The 9,578-nt window shown below is 34.9% G+C and overlaps 1 pseudogene; it reads left to right on the plus strand.

Moving 5' to 3' along the window:
* Window positions 1–7,705: 7,705 nt before the first annotated feature.
* LOC149571142 (selenium-binding protein 2 pseudogene) lies at window positions 7,706–8,335 on the plus strand (annotated as a pseudogene).
* The last annotated feature ends 1,243 nt before the right edge of the window (window positions 8,336–9,578 follow it).

Below are 9,578 nucleotides of genomic sequence, written 5' to 3' on the forward strand. Positions count from 1 at the left end.
ACTTGTAGGTTATTGTCAAATCAACTTGCAAAAATGCAAAGCATGAAACATAAAAAATTCATCAACACACTTGACACAAGGATTTATTTGGAAACACAATTTGGGAAAACCCACCAGTAACATGCTACTCTTTTCACTCTTCTGAAGTGATACCCTGTGAAAGGCCGACCCTATTAAATGTTATATTGCACACTATTAAATGTGATCCTATTAAAATATTTCAATCACCCTAGTAGGAGTAAGCATTGTTAGAGGACTTTAGACCATTCACTTGGAATTTCACCTAGTTAAAGGATTTACAAATGATTATTAGGTCAACCTTAATCCAAAGGATTTACCCTAGACTAATACAATTGTTAGAGAGTAATAGTAAGGCTTTGATCTAATACAACTTACAACTTCACTTGCAGATTACAAATCTATGTTTAGTTCTCAATTCTACTTAGCCTTCATACTTTGTAGCTCTGGCAGCTTGTCCACCCTTCAAGCATACATCTCCTTAAGCCTTCTTGCTTAGTATGCCATTGCAGGCTCTTCTCTTAGGTCACTAGATGAAGCAAAACACTTGACTCCTTGTCTCCTTTAGGTTCTCGCATATAAAAACCTTGCTTCATGACCAGCCATCCCTATAAATTGGAAATTAAGATATTTTCTTGCTCATTTTTCATTGTCCAATTTAGGGATTGGATGGATTAGGTAGGATACAATCTATCCAGCCCATATCTCATATCTCTTCTAGAAACTTCTCCTAGAATCCATTTAAATTTACCTAAAAATGGTCTACCTTGAATTTTGTGCCACTAGCTCATCAACCTTATCTTCCACCTGGTTCACACAATCCAAGAAAATAAATTTGTCAACTCAAATTCATCAAATTCATGATCTTTTAAATAATGTACCAGCTTGGCATTATCAACCTTATGATGCTCGACACATACTACATTGCTTGGCATCCATTGTGAAATTACTCAACACGAACTAAAGTTTACTGGTACTCAACATCAACCAAGATTTACTTGGCATTCATTGTTTAGCTCAGCATACACTAGAATGAACTTTTACTCAGCTCCAACTAATTTTCTACTCGGCTTGTACTAACATTGCTCGGCACCTACTATTACTCGGTCAAGCTTGGCAGACAAACTTTGTGTAACTTGTTCTTCTAATCTTTCTTAGTGTAACCAGCCTTTGTAACCTTAATTATCAATACATAATGTCATCACTATCTCAATTGATCCTTGTAATTCATTACATAATCATAACTCAACTTTTCCTCTAAGTGCTATTGTTACATCTTTTGATCAAATCCTCTTCATTAATCAAATAAGTGATAGTACTTGAATCTTATAAGTAGTTGTCTTACCAGAAAATAGTAGGTTTGACATCAGTGACAAAAAAATGATTGAAACATAGAGTCTTCTTCAACAATCTCCCTCTTTCAATAATCTCTCTTAACAATGATCTTTTCAATCTATTTTCAACAACAAGTGGAGTGTTTTGTGGTTGTGTCATTGCGGGTGGAAGATTTTTATTCTGTTGTTTGTGTTGGAAGTGGTCTTTTAGGTCTACTCCATTTTCTTAGATTCATTGATGCACTTGATATTTTAAAAAAATTAAAAACAATTATGAATCTTAGAAATTATGAAAAAAATTACAAATATTACAAATTATGAATAAAAAATGCATAAACAACAAAGAAAAATACATAAACAACAAAAAAAATGAATGCATGACTTGTTTTGGGGTACCACGAAGGAATACAAATACTACTTTCTTAATAAACCCAATCGATTTTTTGCCTGCCATTGGCACCTAAATTTTTATATCTTAAAAACCTGATCAGGTTTTTAAATTGATAGATCCAGGCTTGGATACAAAGCCTACTTGGCATTTGATTTTTTTTATTAACTTGGTCAAGTTATTTGAATCTCAATCGAGTTATTGAGAATTATTTTTTTCATGGGGTGTCCACCTTTTTGTACACCAAATTGGTGCACACACCCATATAGGAAATAATAAACATGAAATTTACAAATCAATTTACAAAAGTATGGGCTAAAACTATCCAAAAATGATGCACAAAATATCCACCATTTAGACCTATGACCTAATGATAAATGTTCAAGATGTGTGTGTGTCTACACACACACACATAGTACACAAATATGGTGTACAAAAAGGAGAATATAACTAATCATGTTATTCCTTAAATTAGGTAAAATTGAACTTCAAAGAGAAATTTGAGGATCTTTCACTTAGAATTAGAAGATACGTAAAGAATAAGAATTTTGGAAATCTAAGTCTAGTTTATAAACTACTAAAAAAATTTAAAATTACTATGATTAAGAGGGTAAAACCCTTCACACAAAAGATATTCTTGATTCTTTTAGAAAAAACATAACATGGTTATTTATGTGCACTCAACAAAAGAAATAGTTTGATTCAGTATTTTGGAAGTTTTTTGGTAGGATGGTAAGTAATTATGACATCTAGAATTTGTATATTTTATCAAAAATTTTGATTGAGTATTATCTTTTTATTATTTTTTGAAGTGATCACATCTTAAAAATCGGGTACCTATTCATATGTTGGGTATAACATTCATCAAAATAATTGAATTTATGCAAGCTTACATTTTTTAAGGTGTATAGATTCAGGGAGTGAAAGGAAAAATGAGCTCTACAACTTGTATGGCAACTAGACACTTATGTGCCTCAACTTTTGTACCCTGATACATGTTCTTTGCAACTTTCTGACCTTTTGTGCCCTAGTTTTCAATGATTTTATTATTTTTGGCTCTTGTTTTTTCATTGTGGGTATTCTTTATTGAGTTTCCTTCGTGTGTCTATGGGTATCATTTGGGATTCCTTATTTGTGATTTCTTTTGATTACCCCATCTCACCATCATTTTCCCACCCTAGATCACTCATGAGGAATTTAGGAATGGTAATCATGATCGATGGTGGAGGAGAGGCGTCTAGAGATATGATGAAAGTTGTTGAGTTTTGCACCAATGAACATGATAAATCTAATGTCTAACAAAAAGAATTTTTGGAGAAATTGTCATATAAAGAAGTGGTGGAAGATTCTTCAACATCTTGTCCATCGACTGCTTTCTTCTCTAGTAAAATTTGTAGGGCCATTCTAGATGGAATTGGAAGTGACAGAGATGGAGTTGCAACCAATGGAGATAGACTCGAGGATGGAGGCAAATCTAATTATGGTGTCAGTGGAGGAAAAGAGTAAGGTAAGATCTCACCCCATGAACTGAAGACCCTTATAGTTGGCCCAAGAATGCAGTCTAGTGTATCTGTCATAGGAAGTTGCTAGCCTTAGATGCATTTTTCTGGTTTCTTGGTTATTTTCAAAACTATTAAATTAGGAGACAACAAAATGGTGACTTTGGTGGGGACTTGTATTGAATCTAAATAGTAGCCAAACTATAAGAATTTAAAGAAGATTCAATACAACAGGAAGGATATGCTACAGCAATAGCATTGTGTGAAGTGTTTACCATTTCTTTGTTGATGTTTTATGTTCCCTAGTTAAGCTTTTTTCATGGACAGTAGTTTTTTGTGAGAATTGAATGTAAATTTTGTTCTATGACTGTTATAAGTCTATCTTCAATCAGTTCAGTCTTTACAAATGCTATTGAGAAAGTTTCAGAGTCAAGAATTGATTTATGAAGTGTATTCTCTTTTCGAGGTGTTAGTGATCTGCAAGTTTTCCATATTGAAAGTCTAGTTTATAATTTACACATGGTAAATTGTTTCAAAAATTTTCTCACTAAGTGTGAGTGGCGACTCTAGTCTAAATCTCTATGCCAGTGCATGGTTTATTTTAATATCAGAGGCTTTTAGTATTTGTGGGCAGATCTACTTTGTAGGGAAAGAGGAAGTATAAGTTTCTTGATTAATGGTTTATGTGGTTGATTTCATTTTCCTCTTCAAGGAGGTGGTGGCTCTACAAAGCATTCTATCTATGGTGTGAAGGGTTTCATGCTTGCACCTGTGTCAATTAGCAGATCTAAGATTTCAAATAGCAACACATAAGGTATTTTCAATTTTCATGTCTTTGTTGTTCGTGAAAGTTGAATGATAGAAATGGATGCCTCCATATACTAGTTTTAGCACTAAGAAAATAGAGGTAGGAGTTTTAAAATTTTCAAGAGATGGATTCTAAGTCTAGATCTGAAAATGATGTGCCAACTCCTGAAAGAGTTCATGCAAATATTGCTAGATTGAAAAGAAAGATTCATGATAAGACTGTCTTAATGTTAAGAAGTATGATTGGTGATATTAAGGGTCTTAATGGATTTCAAATTTATATGAAGTTCAAATCAGTAGTTATGAATCTTGATGAGTTTTTCAGACCTGAGGAGTCTTCATGGCCAGTGGTACTCCTAGAAGTCTTTATGTTGCATTCAGTTGATTGGCCAGCCAAGATAAAATTAGATAAGATGTGTGAAATCCAAGATTTTATCATGGAGGTTGAAAAAATTTTGAAGGCTAATAATTCTAATGTTAATGAATATAATGAATTGTTAAGGGTGATAATGAATATGAGGAGTCTCAGTTTTATGAATTAGAGGATAATAATCAGCAGATTGATGACGTGCATAATGTGGATTCATCTTTTTATGATGATGATTGTCAAGAAGAGGAAAAGTGTAACAGTAGTAATAGTCTTTCTTCTAGTGATGAATGTGAATGTGTTACAATGCCAATTGTTGAGGTATTGTCTAAAAAGGAAGATGTATGTGATGATCAGAATTCTGATTTTTCAAAATATATTACTAATGAGTTTGTTGTTACAAATGTGTCAAGCTATCCAGATAATGATCACAGCCAAGGAGAAGAAACTAGTAGTGAAATCTTGTTAAGTGTTGATGAGATTTCTGACTTGTTGGCTCATGAATTTGAAAGGTATGTTAATCTATCTAAGGTTGCTTGTGTTTTGCCACATTTTGCAATTCCTTATGTTGAAATCATTTCCCCTAAATTTGATGTTGAAGAAGATGTAGTTTCAGAATATGCTCTGTCAAGTTTGGGAGGTGTATGTGATGGTAGTTCATACATTAATACAGATGACAACTTCTATGTTGAGAATGAAGATGTAGAGATAAGGTCTGTTGTTGGTTCATGGTTTACCTATTTTCACAAGGCTGAGATACATGTTGATAGCTCATGTGATGAGGAAAGAAATAGTAATAAATTATTTTATTCTAGTGAGCTATTTGAGGAAAAAATTCATACGGATCAGCATGTTGTTAGAAGGCAATTTCATGATAATTCTTGTGATTTGGGATCTAATAATTTGTTGGAATATGAAGAGAATGCAACATATATTTAGTCTAATGTATGGTGTACTGATGTTGCAAATGAGGAGAAATCATATTTTTCATTCTCTTCACACCCGGAGGCACAAGGTGAGTTACAATTTGACTCATGTAACTTGTTGAATGGAGTAGAGTATCAAAATTTTGTGTTTTTGGTTGAAGGAATCCATGATTCAGTCAATAGTGATCAGTTTCAGTTTGATGTCAATTGTTATGATCATGCTGATTCATTTTCTCATAGTGAGCAAGATGAAGAAAGCATGCTTGATTTTTATATGCACTGTGAAGATAATAATAGTAGTTTGTTTTGCCTAATGAGCTGATTGAAAGTGTTGATGTGTTGGGTGAAACAAATGGGAATGAAAATTTCAGTTTGCCTCCAAAGAATGTAAATGAAAATTAGGTATATGACAGAGGTAAAAAGCTCTAAAAACTTTTTGATGGCCCAGGGCCATCATTTGTACATAGTAGTGTAGTTGTTTCTTGCTTTCAATAAAGTTGTTCGAGAAAAGTTTTTGAGTTCAGGTGTGTGGTCTTATTTTCCCAGAGATCTGAAATCTTGCCCAGACAGAGCCACTGTTGGCACTCAAAGTTGTAGCCCAAATTTTGAGCACCGTTGAAGAAATTGAGCCCTATAAATGATTTTGATATGATTGTACCCAACTGTACCTTTGAGTCTTATGAGGTGTTTAATGTTTCTAACACCTTTCATTTAGTGTGTCTATCTGTGCCATGAAGTTAAATTGACATTCCAAGCCATTTCGTGAAGTCTTGTTTTGAGCTAGTTCCAAATCTGCATTTTCATGCAAGTGTCAAACAACGACAGGAGGTTGTGTTTGCAATTGAATATCTCGCACCTAGAAATGTTTCATGACTCGCCGCTTTGGGAGTGTCTAGTGTCCATACCAAAGAGCCTATGTTTTAGATTTTGAGTCATTTTAAGTCCGTTTGCCTAGGTTTTGAATCCCTCAAAGTTGGTCATTTAAATTTGTCATGCTAATGCACATTGCACATAATTCTGGGAAGCCCTGTTTGATGAGTTACAATTTTTGACCGGTTGACCAAAATGCTAAAATTCCTTTTGTATTACATTGTAGATGTCAAAGATTTGTTATGTTTCAAGTTTCAACTCATGAAGAATCCATTTGCTTAGTTTTCAAATGCGATTCTGAATGCAATTTTTATCTTTTTACTAGTGTTAGCATTTGCAGATTTGTTGGAACCCCTATTCATGATGTCATATCTTGAAATCTGTGATAGATGAGATCAAATGGATTGTACCACTCTGTTTTCCACTGAAAATACTTTAAGTCTGCTAGTTTGCAAGTCATGACGAGTCCATTTGCACACTTTTCTAAGTCATTTCCATTTGCAAAAAATGTTTTTTGTTAGTTTTTCCAGTTTACAAAATCTGAGTAGCCCACTTTGACCGCTCACCATCTATGTCCTTTTATTCGTCATAAGCCCAAATCCTAGATACATGATGTCCTCATGACAGAGAACTAATGCCCTAGTTTTCATTTTCCCATGTGCTCATTTGCCCAGTTTTCAAAGCCAAATTTGAACCTAGTTTATTATTTTTTGACATGTTAATCTACAGGTTTTTTTAAGTGGTCAACTTTGACAGGGAATATCTTTTGACCTCAAATTTTTCATGAAACAAGATTCAACGTGGTGCAAGTTTGCAGAGCAAAGAATCAGTATGCCAATTTCCAAAGCTCTATTAGGTGTTTGGGTCAATTTTTAAGGCCATTCAACAGACCTCTTGACGCAAATTTGATGGTTTGTAGAAAGTGATAAAATGAGCTTTAATTGTTGGTTCATTGATTGAACTTGATTCTAATTAGTTTGAGACAATCAACAAGCTAGTTTGAAGGTTCAATTATTTGGAAACGAAATTTTTTTTTTAGCCAAACCCACTTTGGGGCCTAACTAATTGCGTCAGACTAAATAGAAAAGGTGGGGGTGATAATGTGGTTATAAATGTGTCATTTTTCTGATTGAATGACATGCCATATTTAAAGGAATTAGTTTTGAGTTCTCACGTTGATATGCAAAGGCATGGTTAAGCATATTTGCATTTTGTGGAATTGTTATTGGTATTGATTCTCGAGTTTCATGACATTGAGAAGGTGCCAAATAGATGCCAATGTTTGAGTAAAAGACATTATTTTGAGATGTAATCATTAATTCCATAGATTGGGTATTCCTATCACATTTACAAAGCACTTGATACATCTAAAGTAATGTCTCAAGGAGGATATACGAATTTCAAAGATAACAATATTTTAGAGACTGCCTTAAAAATTTGGATATGGATGTTTGTGTAAGAAAAACCTGAGAATAAAGAAAATCCAAAAGTTGACCATGGCTAGTGCGTTAACAAAAGTCACCTCAACAAGTCAATCTCTTGTGGCTAAAGTTGGGGAGAAAGTTAAAATTGGTTGTCATGTTGGAAGTGGACCCAAATATGCAAGTCTTAAAGATGCAATGAATTGTCCTCGAGAGAGTATTTTTTATGTCACAGTTGTATATACAAGAACTGGCAGAGGAGAGCCTGATTATTTGACCATAGTAGATATAGATCTAGAATCTCTAACTTATTCAAAGATTGTGCATCACTTGCCTGTGACTCATATAGGTGATGAATTACACCATTCTGAATGGAATGCATGTAGCTCTTGCCATGATGATGCTTCTGCACAGAGGTGTTACCTTATTTTACCCTCACTTGTATCAGGCCATATTTATGCCATTGATACATCAAAGGATCCGAGAGCACCAACCCTTTCTAAGGTTGTTGAACTTGAAATTATCTACTCCAAGACTAGGCTGGCATATCCACACACAGCTCATTGCCTTGCAAGTGGTGATATTTTAATCTCTTGTTTTGGAAACAAAGAGGGGAATCTAGTAGTTAAAAGAAGGGAGGAGGCAAAAAATTTGATGCACAGCGAAGAGGAATCCACGCTGGAAATGGTGTCTACATTTACGTGAGGTAGCAGGCAAGTAGCTATAGATAAAGCGTAGTGAAAGAAAGGATGCCCACCATGAAGAGGAAAATGTAGGTAAGAGGAAATTCGCAGCAGCAGATGAGGGAGCATGCTAAAAAGCCACAATCATAGTAAAAAAGAGTGTCTGGGGAGCCAAAGGGGGAAAGCTCACATTAGATTGAGTAGGGGAGTTGACTATTAAGAAATCCATGTAAACAAGAAGAATCTAGCTAGAGGTTAACTTATGCTAGTCAAAGAAAGGAAGCTCATGCATTATATAAAGACAACCCATGCATGTTTAAAGGAAAATCCCATATTAACAGTTGCAGTTGAAATGTGAATGAAGGCTCAGCAAGCAAAGAAAAAGGGAGCTGCAGCTTCCAATTTTAAAAGAACTGCCAACACAACAGTCAAAGCCACCAACACATTAGAAGAAACAGGGTAGATTATGCAGACAGTCAACACCAAAGAAGCGCCAGCAAAACGTAAGGACCACTGCAATCACAAGGGAGGACACATTTAGCGATAAGCAGAGGAAGGAAAAATGCTTAGTCCCAAATTGTCTCTAGGTTGAAGTTTTATACCTTTTAAATACAAGAACACACACTTCGAAGAGTGTCTTAAGACACCACCTTTTAAAGGCAGTGCTTGCATAGTGGACCCGACCCCGCTGACATCAAATGGAGGACAGCTGGCACAAAATGTAACAAAATTTTGAAAGAAGATGCTAATAAAGTGATGACATCATCCATGACATGGAAAAGGAGATTCTAGCTAGGTACAGATTCCAGGATGCTGATGTGGTGCAGTGAACACGTGTCACATAGGCGCATTCCCACATGCACAGTTAGCACCCTACTGACTGTAATGTAGGCATGCAAAATTTGGACAAGTGGCACATCAGTTAAATAGTGTGGGAATGCAAGAAGGTGACATGTGGCACCAAGCTCAGAGCGGATGGTGACAGGGCAGTCATGTGGGTGAATCACAGACCACCACGTGGTAGAAAAGGCTCCGTCAAGCCCTGTTGACCAGATGGAAGCATAGGAGAGAAAATAAAATGTTTTAAAATTGTCCTTTTAAAAATTGCTTTCTCACAATGGACATGCATGCAAAGACTTTTAAATTAAAAGGTCATTTTAATATAAAGTTATGACTGTAGGTTAATTTAAATTTTGAATTTTAAAATTTCAAAGTGCAAACCTGAGCTTTATACCAAAGGGGGACATTTTTCAAATTGACTTCCT

The sequence above is a fragment of the Cupressus sempervirens genome, chromosome 2 (assembly GCF_028749045.1).
Source record: "Cupressus sempervirens isolate cs-2001-9-10 chromosome 2, ASM2874904v1, whole genome shotgun sequence".
NCBI lineage: Eukaryota > Viridiplantae > Streptophyta > Pinopsida > Cupressales > Cupressaceae > Cupressus > Cupressus sempervirens.